General features: G+C 39.8%; 1 non-coding gene across 1 annotated transcript; it reads right to left on the reverse strand.

Moving 5' to 3' along the window:
* Positions 1–5258: 5258 nt before the first annotated feature.
* Positions 5259–5362, reverse strand: LOC112739803 (small nucleolar RNA R71). Its single transcript, XR_003170741.1, has one exon. It is a non-coding gene; the product is annotated as a small nucleolar RNA R71 (small nucleolar RNA).
* Between the last annotated feature and the right edge of the window lie 8344 nt (positions 5363–13706).

Raw genomic sequence — 13706 nt, forward strand, 5'->3', positions numbered from 1 at the left:
TAATCTCCCGATTGGACACTTTTGCTTGTCTATTGGTTTACAGATGATAAGCAGTAGCAACCTTATGCAATACTCCATAGCGCTTGAGCAGTGCCTCTACTTTCCTGTTACAAAAGTGGGATCCTTGGTCGCTCACGATTGCTCGTGGCGACCCATAACGGCATTCAATGTTATTCCTAATAAAAGAAATGACGGTATTGGCATCGTCAAGGCAGGTAGGTATTACTTCTACCCACTTTGGCACGTAGTCAACCGCTAACAGGATATACAGATACCCACTGGAGTTGGAAAACGGTCCCATAGAGTCAATGCCCCATACATCAAATATCTCACAGATTACATAGGTTGCTGAGGTATCTCATCCCTTTGCGATGTGCTTCCCGACTTCTGACACTGATGGCAAGACACACAGAACCGGTTAGCATCCTTGAATAAGGTTGGCCACCAGAATCCACAATCCAACACCTTTTTAGCGGTCCTTTGTGGGCCAAAGTGGCCACCACATTCGGATGAATGGCAAGCCTCAAGAATGGGTTGGATTTCAGACTCCGGGACATATCTTCGAATTATTTGGTCCACTTCCCTCTTCCACAAGTGAGGGTCATCCCAAATATAGTATTTGGAATCACTCCTCAACTTATCCCTTTGGTGTTTAGAAAAGTTAGGAGGGAAGAGTTTTGCAACCAAGTAGTTCGCCATTGGGGCAAACCAAGGAAAGCTATCCGACACAGCATGCAAACTATCTAATGGGAATGAGTCATTGATCGGAAACGGATCAAATTTTAAATTTCAATGCGGCTTAAATGATCCGCAACCAAGTTTTGAGATCCACTCCGGTCCCTAATCTCAATGTCGAATTCTTGCAAAAGCAAGATCCAACGTTTGAGTCTAGGCTTTGACTCATTCTTTGTCAATAAGTACTTAAAAGCTGCATGATTCGTGTATACCACTATCTTTGATCCTGGCAAATAAGATCTGAATTTATCTAAAGCATGAACAATAGCTAGGAGTTCCTTTTCAGTAGTGGTATTGTTGGATTGTGCTGCATCCAGTGTTTTAGAAGAGTAAGCAATGACATAAGGGAGTTTACCATCGCGCTGTGCAAGCGCGGCACCTATAGCATGGTTTGACGCATCGCACATTATCTCAAATGGCAACGTCCAGTTGGGGCCTCGCACAATCGGTGTTGTGGTAAGAGCTCTCCTTAGCTCTTCAAAAGCTTTCACACATTCAATGTCAAACTCAAAGTCCACATCTTTTTGGAGTAGGCGCGACAATGGCAAGGCAATCTTGCTGAAATCTTTAATAAAGCGCCTATAGAAACCTGCATGTCCTAAAAACGAGCGGACCTCCCTCACAGATGAGGGGTGAGGTAAAGTGGTGATAACATCGACCTTGGCCGGGTCTACAAAAATGCCTTCATGAGATATTACATGTCCTAACACTATACCTTGTCTTACCATAAAGTGACATTTTTCAAAATTTAAGACAAGGTTGGTGTTAACACATCTAGCTAAAACCTTGGCCAAGTTTTCCAAGCAACAATCAAATGAAGTTACATAAACACTGAAGTCGCCCATAAAGACTTCCAGATAATTCTCCATTAGATCAGAAAAGACACTCGTCATACACCGCTGAAAAGTAGCAGGTGCATTACATAGTCCAAATGGTATCCTTTTATAGGCAAAGGTGCCAAAAGGGCAGGTGAATGTGGTATTTTCCTGATCTTCAGGAGCAATGTGAATCTGGAAGTAACCAGTGAATCCATCAAGAAAGCAATAATCGGATTTACCCGCCAAACGGTCCAACATCTGATCGATAAAGGGTAAAGGGTAGTGGTCCTTCCTTGTAGCGGCGTTCAATCTTCTATAATCAATGCACACATGCCATGCATTTTGTACTCTCTTGGTGACCACTTCACTATCATCCTTTTTTACCGCAGTGATGCCCGATTTCTTAGGAACAACCTGGACTGGGCTCACCCACTCACTGTCAGAAATTGGGTATATGATACCCGCATCAAGTAATCTCGTGACCTCTTTCTTTACCACATCGAGGATAGTTGGGTTGAGCCTTCTTTGCGGTTGCCTAACCGGCCTAGCTCCCTCTTGGAGAAATATACGATGCATGCACTTGCGAGGGTCAATCCCCACAATATCGGCTAGGCTCCATGATGCCAAGGCATCTTAGGCTAGTTTCACTAGCATTTTTCTGTTAGTTTTAGTTGTTTTATGCATTTTCTTGAGCTTAAAGTAACCAAGAATGGTTAAATGAATAACAAAGCAATGAACCATCCAAACAGTATGATTTTGATGCAAATTCCATGAGTTTTTAGTTATATTACTTGAATGCTATGAATGGAAGATTTCTCATGAAATTTTGCAAGACTTTGATGCAATTGTTTGGATGATTTCAGGGAAGAAGAGGCTAGGCAAGGAAGCAACAAAATCAATAAAGGAAGCTTGAATATCACATGTGGAGTTTAAGTTCCAGTTTAAGCTTAAACTGGAACTTAAACTACCAAGCCATATAATGCTGGAAATGGCGTTTAAGTTCCAGTTTAAGCCTAAACTGGAGCTTAAACGCCAGAATCATGAAGGCTAGGAAATGCTGGAACTGGCGTTTAACCTCCAGTTTAACCTTAAACTGGAAGTTAAACGCCAGAATGAGAATTTCACCAAGGGAGCATTTCCACGTTTAAGCTCCAGTTTAACCTTAAACTGGAGCTTAAACGTGTTCGACACAAATTCTCACCAAAGAAGCATTTCCACGTTTAACCTCCAGTTTAACCTTAAACTGGAGGTTAAACGCCAGAAGTAAGAAAGGCACCAAGAGCATTTCCACGTTTAAGCTCCAGTTTAACCTTAAACTGGAGCTTAAACGTGTTCGACTATTTCTCTCCTCCATGGTTGCTTTCTCAATTCCACGTTTAAGCTTCAGTTTAACCTTAAACTGAAGCTTAAACGTGTTCGACCCAATTGCTCCTCCAGGGTTGCTTTCTTCATTTCCACGTTTAAGCTTCAGTTTAACCTTAAACTGAAGCTTAAACGTGTTCGACATTTCACACTCCTGGGTTGCTTTCTTCCATTTCCACGTTTAAGTTTCAGTTTAACCTTAAAACTGAAACTTAAACTTCAACTTAAACGCCACTTTTCGAAAGGGTTTCTGGGCCAAATATATTGAAGTTTAAGTTAGCATTTGAGCACAAACATTAACTTAAACTTATTATGGTATGAAACCCAATTGAATATCATGGTTTATGGGATTGGGCCTGAAGAATTGATGAGTCTGGAGCTTCAATTTGTTGAGTCTTGTGTCATTACTTGTTTATCACTAAGTTTGCTCAATGAATGTTACAGAATTGGATCACAGCCTCATCAGGATTATGGACCATAAACCCAAAGCAAAAGGAAATCAGGGAAAGGCCTCAAAGCCCAAGAAATACAACAGAAGCTCAATTTAGAAAGTGTATAAATAGGATAGAATTTAAGTTAGTTGACACTTTTTTTATAGAGAGAACTTTGGATCATTTTCTTTTAGTTTTGTAATTGAATTCAGAGCTATGACTCACTAAACCCCTTTCATTGGGTTAGGGAGCTCTATTGTAATTCAATGAATCAATAATAGTTTTATCTTCTTCTTCAATCTTTTCTCTTGAATTTTGTTAGAAAGCTTCTCGATCTAATTCCATTGGGTAGTTGTCTTGGGAAAGAAACTACCCATAATTGGAATCCTTCGGAACCTTGGGAAAGGAATGGAGGATTCATGCTAGAGAAGCTTTCTCACAGTGAATTGGATTGGGGTTTGGATGGATATTGTGACATGTAATCCTACCAAATTGTGGTTCATGAAACTGTGTGGTATAATCAGTGATCGAGCATCATCTCTTCTTATGAACATTTAAACCAAGGGATTGGGAATTTGTTTGTTTTTAGAGAGAATTGGTGAGCCAAGGGATTGGGATCCAATCATATAAGATTGCCAAGCAAAATTCAATGAATGCATTGGTTGAGGAAGGGATAAAAGTTGTTTTGATTCGGAGATCTCAATATCTCCTAATACCCAATGAACTCCCCATTTCTGATTTACCACTTTCTCTTTACATTCTGCAATTAAATTCATGCAATCACCCCCATCCCTTTTAATTTCAGCAATTTAGCTTCTCGCTCTTTAATTCATGCAAATTTTACATTCCGCAATTCTCATCTAAATCTTGATTCTGCTCAACTAGAACATACTTCTAATCCGAATTGCTCACTCAACCAATCCTTGTGGGATTCGACCTCACTCTTTTGTGATTTTTTACTTGACGATAACCGGTGCACTTGCCGGAAGGAATTTTGCCGATCGTGCAATTTCCTAAATCGTAGCATATCAAGTTTATGCACATCAAGTTTATGGCGCCGTTGCCGGGGATTGGTTTTCGATTGACAATTCTCAAATTGGAAGTTACTAGATTGAGCATTTTTCTTGCTTTGTTAATTCAGTTCAAGTTACTTGTTGAATTTTAATTTCTGCACTCTGTTACATGCTTTCTTTCTTTATGCCTTTAAATTCAAGCAACTAACTCACTGACTCACTAACTATTTGAATTAATTCCTCAACTGCTCTAACCATACTCTTCCATTAACCAAGAGTATTTCACTTGTTTGGTGCCTGTGCTGTGTTCTTGTATGACAGGTAGGAGAGGAGAGACATCAACTCCTCCATATACCGAACCAGAGAGGACCCTTCATAGACTTAGAAGGGAAGCAAGAGGGAAGAGAGTACTGAGAGAAGAGGAATCTGAAGGAGAATCTGAGGACAATTTTGAGGAAGCTTTAGATCTCAACATGGATAGAGAAGTTCACAACCATGAGAGGGCTGATGGAAACAATGCCATTCCTGAGAGGAGGGTTCTTGGTTCATACATAAACCCAACCTCTGGGAATTGTGGTAGCAGCATTCAGAAACCACCCATTCAGGCCAACAATTTTGAACTCAAACCACAGCTAATATCACTTGTGGAGGATCATTGTTCATTTGGTGGGAGTGCTAATGAAGATCCAAACCAACATCTCACAAAATTCCTGAGAATTTGCGACACTGTGAAGTCCAATAGAGTCCAGGAAGATACCTATAAACTGCTCTTGTTCCCATTTTCACTTAGGGACAAGGCAGCTAAGTGGCTGGAATCATTCCCAAGGGGGAGCCTAACAACCTGGGATGAGGTGGAAAGCAAGTTTCTGGCACATTTTTACCCCCCACAAAAGGTCAATAGGCTTCGATCTGAGGTTCAGACGTTTAGACAACAAGATGGTGAAACTCTCTACGAGGCATGGGAGAGATTCAAGGATTTGACAAGGAAATGCCCACCAGACATGTTCCATGACTGGGTGCAATTGCATATTTTCTATGATGGACTTTCTTATGAATCAAGGAAGGCTGTAGACCATTCATCAGGAGGTTCATTGAACAGGAAAAAGACTGTGGAAGAAGCCATTGAAGTGATTGAGACAGTGGCTGAGAATGAGTACTACTATGCTTCAGAGAGACACAACACTAAGGGAGTCATGGAGCTGAACCATGTTGATACAATTTTAGCCCAAAACAAGGTGTTTGCCAAGCAACTAGCAGAGCTCACCAGGAAATTAGAAACAAAGCAAGTGGCTGCAATACACACACAAGATCAAGAGGAAGTAAGCACTGAAGGAGGTGATTGGGAAGAGGCCAATTATGTAGGAAATCAACAAAGGCAACCATATGATCCACATTCCAACACTTACAACCCAGGCTGGAAAAACCACCCAAACTTTGGGTGGGGAAACCAGCAAAACCAACATAACAAGTCCACATACCAAAACTCCAACCAAAGATCATACCAAGCCACACAAAACACTTACTCCCAACCATCATATCATGGCCAAAATAATCAACCTACCCAACCTAATCCGAACCAACAATTTCAAGATCAATTAAACAGGATAGAAGGAATGCTTGCAACCATGAGTCAAGACATAACCGAATTGAAAGCCTTTAAGGAAGAAGTAAATTCTAACCTGCAAAACCAAGAAGCTGCCATCCAGAAGCTAGAAAATCAAATTGTGTATTTGTCTAAGCAAACCCCTGGGCCAAGCGTTTCTCATGCTGCCAAGACTATTGCAAGGGAAGAATGTAAGGCCATAACCCTCAGAAGTGGAAAGAATCTAAAGGAGATCTCAAAGGAAACCACAGAGGATGAAGCAAAGGAAAATGTGAGAGACAAGGAACAAGGACAATCTTTTACACCGTCTGCAACAAAAGAAAAAGAAAAGGAGGTCCTGAAGCCTTATACACCTAAAGCACCATATCCCCAACGTTTGATGAAAAGTGAAAAGGATGGCCAATTCTCCAGATTCTTGGAAATTTTCAAGAAGCTTCAAATCAACATTCCGTTTGCTGAGGCAATAGAGCAAATGCCACTCTATGCAAAATTCTTAAAGGAATTAATGACCAAGAAGAGAAGCTGGAGAAATGAGGAAACTGTGTTGTTAACTGAAGAATGCAGTGCCATCATTCAACATAAATTGCCTCAGAAATTGAAGGATCCAGGCAGTTTCCAAATCCCCTGCATCATAGGAGAAGTCATGGTGGAGAAGGCCTTGTGTGACTTAGGGGCCAGTATCAATTTGATGTCTCTAACAATGATGAGAAGAATGAAGATTGAGGAAACCAAACCAACAAGAATGGCCCTCCAATTGGCAGATCGAACTTTTAAATTCCCTCATGGGATAGTTGAGGACTTGTTGGTGAAAGTGGGAGATTTCATATTTCCTGCCGATTTTGTGGTGTTAGATATGGAGGAAGAAGCCAAAGCTTCGATAATCCTGGGAAGACCCTTCCTGGCTACTGCTGGAGCCATCATAGATGTCCAAAAGGGTGAACTCACTCTTAGACTGCATGATGAGCAATTGGTGTTTAACGTATTCAAGGCAATGAGCTATCCATCAGAATCACTAAAGGAATGCATGAGGGTGGATGTAATGGACATTGCAGTGCAAGAAGCCTTTGAGGAAACAACAAAGGAAGTGGCAGAGGAGGAGTTCACCAAGGATATTGAAGTTAGTGACATCAAGGCTGCTGAAACAACCATGCTAAGCATGCCAGAGAGAGTGAAAGAAGAGAAGGAAGCACCAAAACCTGAGCTCAAAGCATTGCCACCTAATCTCAAGTATGCATACTTGGGTAGTGATGAGAGCCATCCTGTTATCATTAGCTCTGCCCTGAGCCAAGAACAGGAAGAAGAATTGATCAAGGTGCTACAAACTCATCAAGATGCCATTGGATGGACCCTAGCCGATTTGAAGGGGATAAGTTCATCCATATGCATGCATAAAATCTTGTTAGAAGAGGATGCTAGACCCTCCATTCAAGCTTAGAGAAGATTGAATCCCGTCATGAAAGAAGTGGTACAAAAGGAGGTCATGAAGTTATGGCAGGCAGGGGTAATCTACCCCATTTCTGATAGCCCATGGGTTAGTCCTATCCATGTAGTTCCCAAGAAAGGTGGCATAACTGTGGTGCCAAATGAGAGGAACGAACTCATACCCACAAGAACTGTCACTGGGTGGAGGATGTGCATAGACTACAGGAAGCTCAATGAAGCCACCAGAAAAGATCATTTCCCACTCCCATTCATGGATCAGATGCTTGAAAGGCTTGCAGGACATGCTTACTATTGCTTTCTGGATGGATACTCAGGCTATAATCAGATAGTAGTTGATCCTAGAGATCAAGAGAAAACATCATTTATTTGTCCATATGGAGTTTTTGCTTATAGACGCATGCCCTTTGGATTGTGCAATGCACCTGCCACTTTCCAAAGATGCATGCTGTCCATCTTTTCGGACATGATTGAAAAATTTATTGAGGTTTTCATGGATGATTTTTCTGTGTTTAGAGATTCTTTTCCTAGCTGCCTACACCACCTTGCCTTGGTGCTTAAGAGATGCCAAGAGACCAACCTAGTATTAAACTGGGAAAAGTGTCATTTCATGGTCACAGAAGGAATAGTCCTTGGCCACAAAATCTCTAATAGAGGCATTGAGGTGGACAGAGCTAAGGTGGAACTCATTGAAAAACTACCTCCACCGAGTAATGTCAAGGCAGTTAGGAGTTTTTTGGGACATGCTGGCTTTTACAGAAGGTTTATTAGAGACTTTTCTAAAATAGCCAAACCTTTGAGTAACTTGCTTGTCTCTGATACACCCTTTGTATTTGATAAAAATTGCATGCTAGCCTATGAACTTTTGAAGCAAAAACTTTCCTCTGCACCTATCATTACCCCACCTGATTGGAACTTACCTTTTGAACTGATGTGTGATGCATCAAACCTTGCTATTGGGGTAGTGTTAGGACAAAGGAGAGACAATTTAGTACATGTGATTTACTATGCCAGTAAAGTCTTGAATGATAACCAAAGGAATTACACAACCATTGAAAAAGAACTCTTGGCAATAGTCTTTGCATTTGACAAATTTAGATCCTATCTCATTGGATCTAAAGTCATTGTCTTCACTGATCATTCAGCTTTAAAATACTTACTTGCTAAACAAGAATCCAAACCAAGACTTATTAGATGGGTTCTTTTGTTGCAGGAATTTGACATAGAAATCAAAGACAAGAAGGGTGTAGAGAACAAGGTAGCAGACCATTTATCAAGGATACCATGTGAAGAAGGAAGCGCACAAAGCACACATATAAATGAGTGTTTTCCTGATGAACAACTCATGGTAATTCACAAAGCACCCTGGTTTGCAGACATAGCAAACTTCAAGGCCACTGGGAGTTTGCCGTTGGAATTTAACAAGCATCAAAGGAAGAAATTGGTAAATGATGCCAAATACTTCATCTGGGACGAACCATACTTGTTCAAAAAATGTTCGGATGGCATACTCAGAAGATGCATATCAGAGGAAGAAGGAAGGGAAGTCTTATGGGACTGCCATGGCTCCACTTATGGAGGACATTTCGCAGGAGAAAGAACAGCAGCTAAGGTGTTGCAGTGCGGTTTTTATTGGCCCACTATCTTCAATGATGCAAAGGAACTAGTGAAGCACTGCCATGAATGCCAGAAAGCGGGGAACCTGCCAAGAAGAAATGAAATGCCACAACAATTCATTCTGGAACTTGAATTATTTGATGTATGGGGGATAGATTTCATGGGACCCTTTCCCACCTCATACTCAAATAATTACATTCTTGTGGCGGTAGACTATGTCTCCAAATGGGTTGAAGCAATAGCAACTCCAACCAATGATAATAAGGTAGTCATGAACTTCCTCAGAAAACACATTTTTTGCCGTTTTGGGGTTCCAAGAGCAATCATCAGTGATGGAGGAAGCCACTTCTGCAACAAACCATTAGAGGCATTGCTTCTAAAATATGGAGTCAAACACAAGGTAGCCACACCATACCATCCACAGACAAGTGGGCAAGCCGAAATATCTAATAGAGAACTCAAAAGAATCCTGGAAAAGACTGTGGGAACTTCAAGGAAGGACTGGTCGATTAAGCTAGATGATGCTCTTTGGGCATATAGGACAGCTTTCAAAACACCAATTGGAATGTCTCCTTACCAACTAGTATATGGAAAAGCTTGCCATTTGCCACTGGAGTTGGAGCACAAGGCATTCTGGGCCTTAAAAATCTTGAACTTGGACAGCAAAGCTGCTGGAGAAAGAAGGATGTTGCAAATTCAAGAGTTGGAAGAATTCAGAGCTAAAGCTTATGAGAATGCCAAAATTTACAAAGAAAGAGCAAAGAAGAAGCATGACAGCAACATAGCCCCAAGGAAATTTGAAGAAGGACAAAAAGTATTGCTCTACAATTCTAGGCTGAAGCTATTTCCAGGGAAGCTAAAATCAAGGTGGTCTGGACCATTCCTTGTCACCAAGGTCTCCCAATATGGACAAGTAGAAATCATGGAAGAAAAGTCACAACGAACCTTCACTGTGAATGGTCAAAGACTCAAACATTACTTGGGAGATGTGGAGGAGAAGGACAAGGTTAAATATCACCTCAACTGAGGAAGACAACCGTCAAGCTAGTGACGTTAAAGAAGCACTTGTTGGGAGGCAACCCAACCTGAGGTAATACTCCTTTGCTGTTTCTTTTATTTGTTTCAATAAAAAGGGTGAAGTAGTTTCTGTGCATTGCAAAGAATTAAGTTTGGTGTTTCACACCAAACAATGAATTCATGGATCAATAATTCAAAGGGGAATGTGTGACTCTAAGTTTGGTGTTCCACCATAAAGATCAACTGAACACAACAACCTTTGAATTATATGAAAGGAACAACCATTCTAAGCAATCACAGAAATGCTTAAAATCCTTAGCAGCAACTTCATTCCAAGGAGAATTCAAGGACTCAAAGAGCAGAGGAGTAAGTAGGAGACTAAGTTTGGTGTTCACACACCAACTTAAGACTCAGATACTTGCCCATACATAGTTGAACTAACCACTCAAGTGCTTGAGAAGCAAGCAACTTCATCACTCTTTGCAGGAAAGGAAACAAGGATCTGAGAAAGAACATGAAGCAACAAAGAGAAAACAAGAAATTTCACAAGGTGGTGGTGTTCCTTGACCATTCTTTAAAAGGCAAACAAAAGCATGCTTGTCCTGGTTTAAACTGTAATTGTTGAATCTTTCTGGAATGTGAAGTTTTTAGTATGTTTGTCTGTTTATTGCTTTGAATAAAGTGAATGCCTAGATGTTTGGATATAACTTCACCTTCTTAAACAAATGCTTGCCATGCTTGTTCTGTTTCCAAAAATAAAAGAAAAGTTTGAACAAAAGTAACTTGGCTTAATTAGTGACAAATCAAGTAGAATTAAGTGGTGGTATGCATGCTTGATTGTTTAGTCAGATCACTGGAAATTGAGTGTATAATTATCATTTTTTGTGTAGAAGTTTGAATACTGTCTATGGATCTTAATGAATACATGTCTTTGGCCATGAAAAAGAAAGAAAAAGAAGAAGAAAAAGCCACTGAAAAAGGGCAACCAAAAAGCAAAAAAAAAAATTGAGAAAATAAGCTAGGCACCAATGGTTTGAACTTCTGAGACAAATGCCTGTGGTGTTTATGTATTAAGGATATGCTTGGATGAATAGGTTCTGAGGAGTGTTTCAACACTTGGTAACTTGGGTTAACTAACCCGGGATTATCAACCAAAAGTCCATTATCAAGAGCAACCTAAATACAAAACATTTAGTCACACAAAGAGGTGCTGGGCACCAATGTCTCAAGAAGAAATGTGAACTAAAATGCCTGGAGTGGATAGTGTAGTGCATTGATAAGAAAAAGAAAATGCCAAAGGCTTGTGCAACACATGACACTAAGCAAACAAGGAGCAAAGGAGCTCTAAGAAAAAGAAAAGAGAAGCAAAGAAGAGAAAAGTGCCAAGGACATAAGAATAACAAGAGGCCATAGCAGTGTTTGATGGATGCAATGAAAAAGTGATAATCTTACCTGATAAGAATGAAAAAGTGATGCTGCAACTTTCTGCATAAAACCCTTCTGATGAACTTCAAATGCTTGCTACTATAGCCAATGTAATTGCTTTCTGTTTCATACTTTCTTCTCAAATAACTCAGGACTTGCTTAGGGACAAGCAAGTATTAAGTTTGGTGTTGTGATGCCAAGGCATCTTAGGCTAGTTTCACTAGCATTTTTCTGTTAGTTTTAGTTGTTTTATGCATTTTCTTGAGCTTAAAGTAACCAAGAATGGTTAAATGAATAACAAAGCAATGAACCATCCAAACAGTATGATTTTGATGCAAATTCCATGAGTTTTTAGTTATATTACTTGAATGCTATGAATGGAAGATTTCTCATGAAATTTTGCAAGACTTTGATGCAATTGTTTGGATGATTTCAGGGAAGAAGAGGCTAGGCAAGGAAGCAACAAAATCAATAAAGGAAGCTTGAATATCACATGTGGAGTTTAAGTTCCAGTTTAAGCTTAAACTGGAACTTAAACTACCAAGCCATATAATGCTGGAAATGGCATTTAAGTTCCAGTTTAAGCCTAAACTGGAGCTTAAACGCCAGAATCATGAAGGCTAGGAAATGCTGGAACTGGCGTTTAACCTCCAGTTTAACCTTAAACTGGAAGTTAAACGCCAGAATGAGAATTTCACCAAGGGAGCATTTCCACGTTTAAGCTCCAGTTTAACCTTAAACTGGAGCTTAAACGTGTTCGACACAAATTCTCACCAAAGAAGCATTTCAACGTTTAACCTCCAGTTTAACCTTAAACTGGAGGTTAAACGCCAGAAGTAAGAAAGGCACCAAGAGCATTTCCACGTTTAAGCTCCAGTTTAACCTTAAACTGGAGCTTAAACGTGTTCGACTATTTCTCTCCTCCATGGTTGCTTTCTCAATTCCACGTTTAAGCTTCAGTTTAACCTTAAACTGAAGCTTAAACATGTTCGACCCAATTGCTCCTCCAGGGTTGCTTTCTTCATTTCCACGTTTAAGCTTCAGTTTAACCTTAAACTGAAGCTTAAACGTGTTCGACATTTCACACTCCTGGGTTGCTTTCTTCCATTTCCACGTTTAAGTTTCAGTTTAACCTTAAAACTGAAACTTAAACTTCAACTTAAACACCACTTTTCGAAAGGGTTTCTGGGCCAAATATATTGAAGTTTAAGTTAGCATTTGAGCACAAACATTAACTTAAACTTATTATGGTATGAAACCCAATTGAATATCATGGTTTATGGGATTGGGCCTGAAGAATTGATGAGTCTGGAGCTTCAATTTGTTGAGTCTTGTGTCATTACTTGTTTATCACTAAGTTTGCTCAATGAATGTTACAGAATTGGATCACAGCCTCATTAGGATTATGGACCATAAACCCAAAGCAAAAGGAAATCAGGGAAAGGCCTCAAAGCCCAAGAAATACAACAGAAGCTCAATTTAGAAAGTGTATAAATAGGATAGAATTTAAGTTAGTTGACACTTTTTTTATAGAGAGAACTTTGGATCATTTTCTTTTAGTTTTGTAATTGAATTCAGAGCTATGACTCACTAAACCCCTTTCATTGGGTTAGGGAGCTCTATTGTAATTCAATGAATCAATAATAGTTTTATCTTCTTCTTCAATCTTTTCTCTTGAATTTTGTTAGAAAGCTTCTCGATCTAATTCCATTGGGTAGTTGTCTTGGGAAAGAAACTACCCATAATTGGAATCCTTCGGAACCTTGGGAAAGGAATGGAGGATTCATGCTAGAGAAGCTTTCTCACAGTGAATTGGATTGGGGTTTGGATGGATATTGTGACATGTAATCCTACCAAATTGTGGTTCATGAAACTGTGTGGTATAATCAGTGATCGAGCATCATCTCTTCTTATGAACATTTAAACCAAGGGATTGGGAATTTGTTTGTTTTTAGAGAGAATTGGTGAGCCAAGGGATTGGGATCCAATCATATAAGATTGCCAAGCAAAATTCAATGAATGCATTGGTTGAGGAAGGGATAAAAGTTGTTTTGATTCGGAGATCTCAATATCTCCTAATACCCAATGAACTCCCCATTTCTGATTTACCACTTTCTCTTTACATTCTGCAATTAAATTCATGCAATCACCCCCATCCCTTTTAATTTCAGCAATTTAGCTTCTCGCTCTTTAATTCATGCAAATTTTACATTCCGCAATTCTCATCTAAATCTTGATTCCGCTC

This window comes from Arachis hypogaea, chromosome 13 (assembly GCF_003086295.3).
Source record: "Arachis hypogaea cultivar Tifrunner chromosome 13, arahy.Tifrunner.gnm2.J5K5, whole genome shotgun sequence".
Classification (NCBI taxonomy): domain Eukaryota; kingdom Viridiplantae; phylum Streptophyta; class Magnoliopsida; order Fabales; family Fabaceae; genus Arachis; species Arachis hypogaea.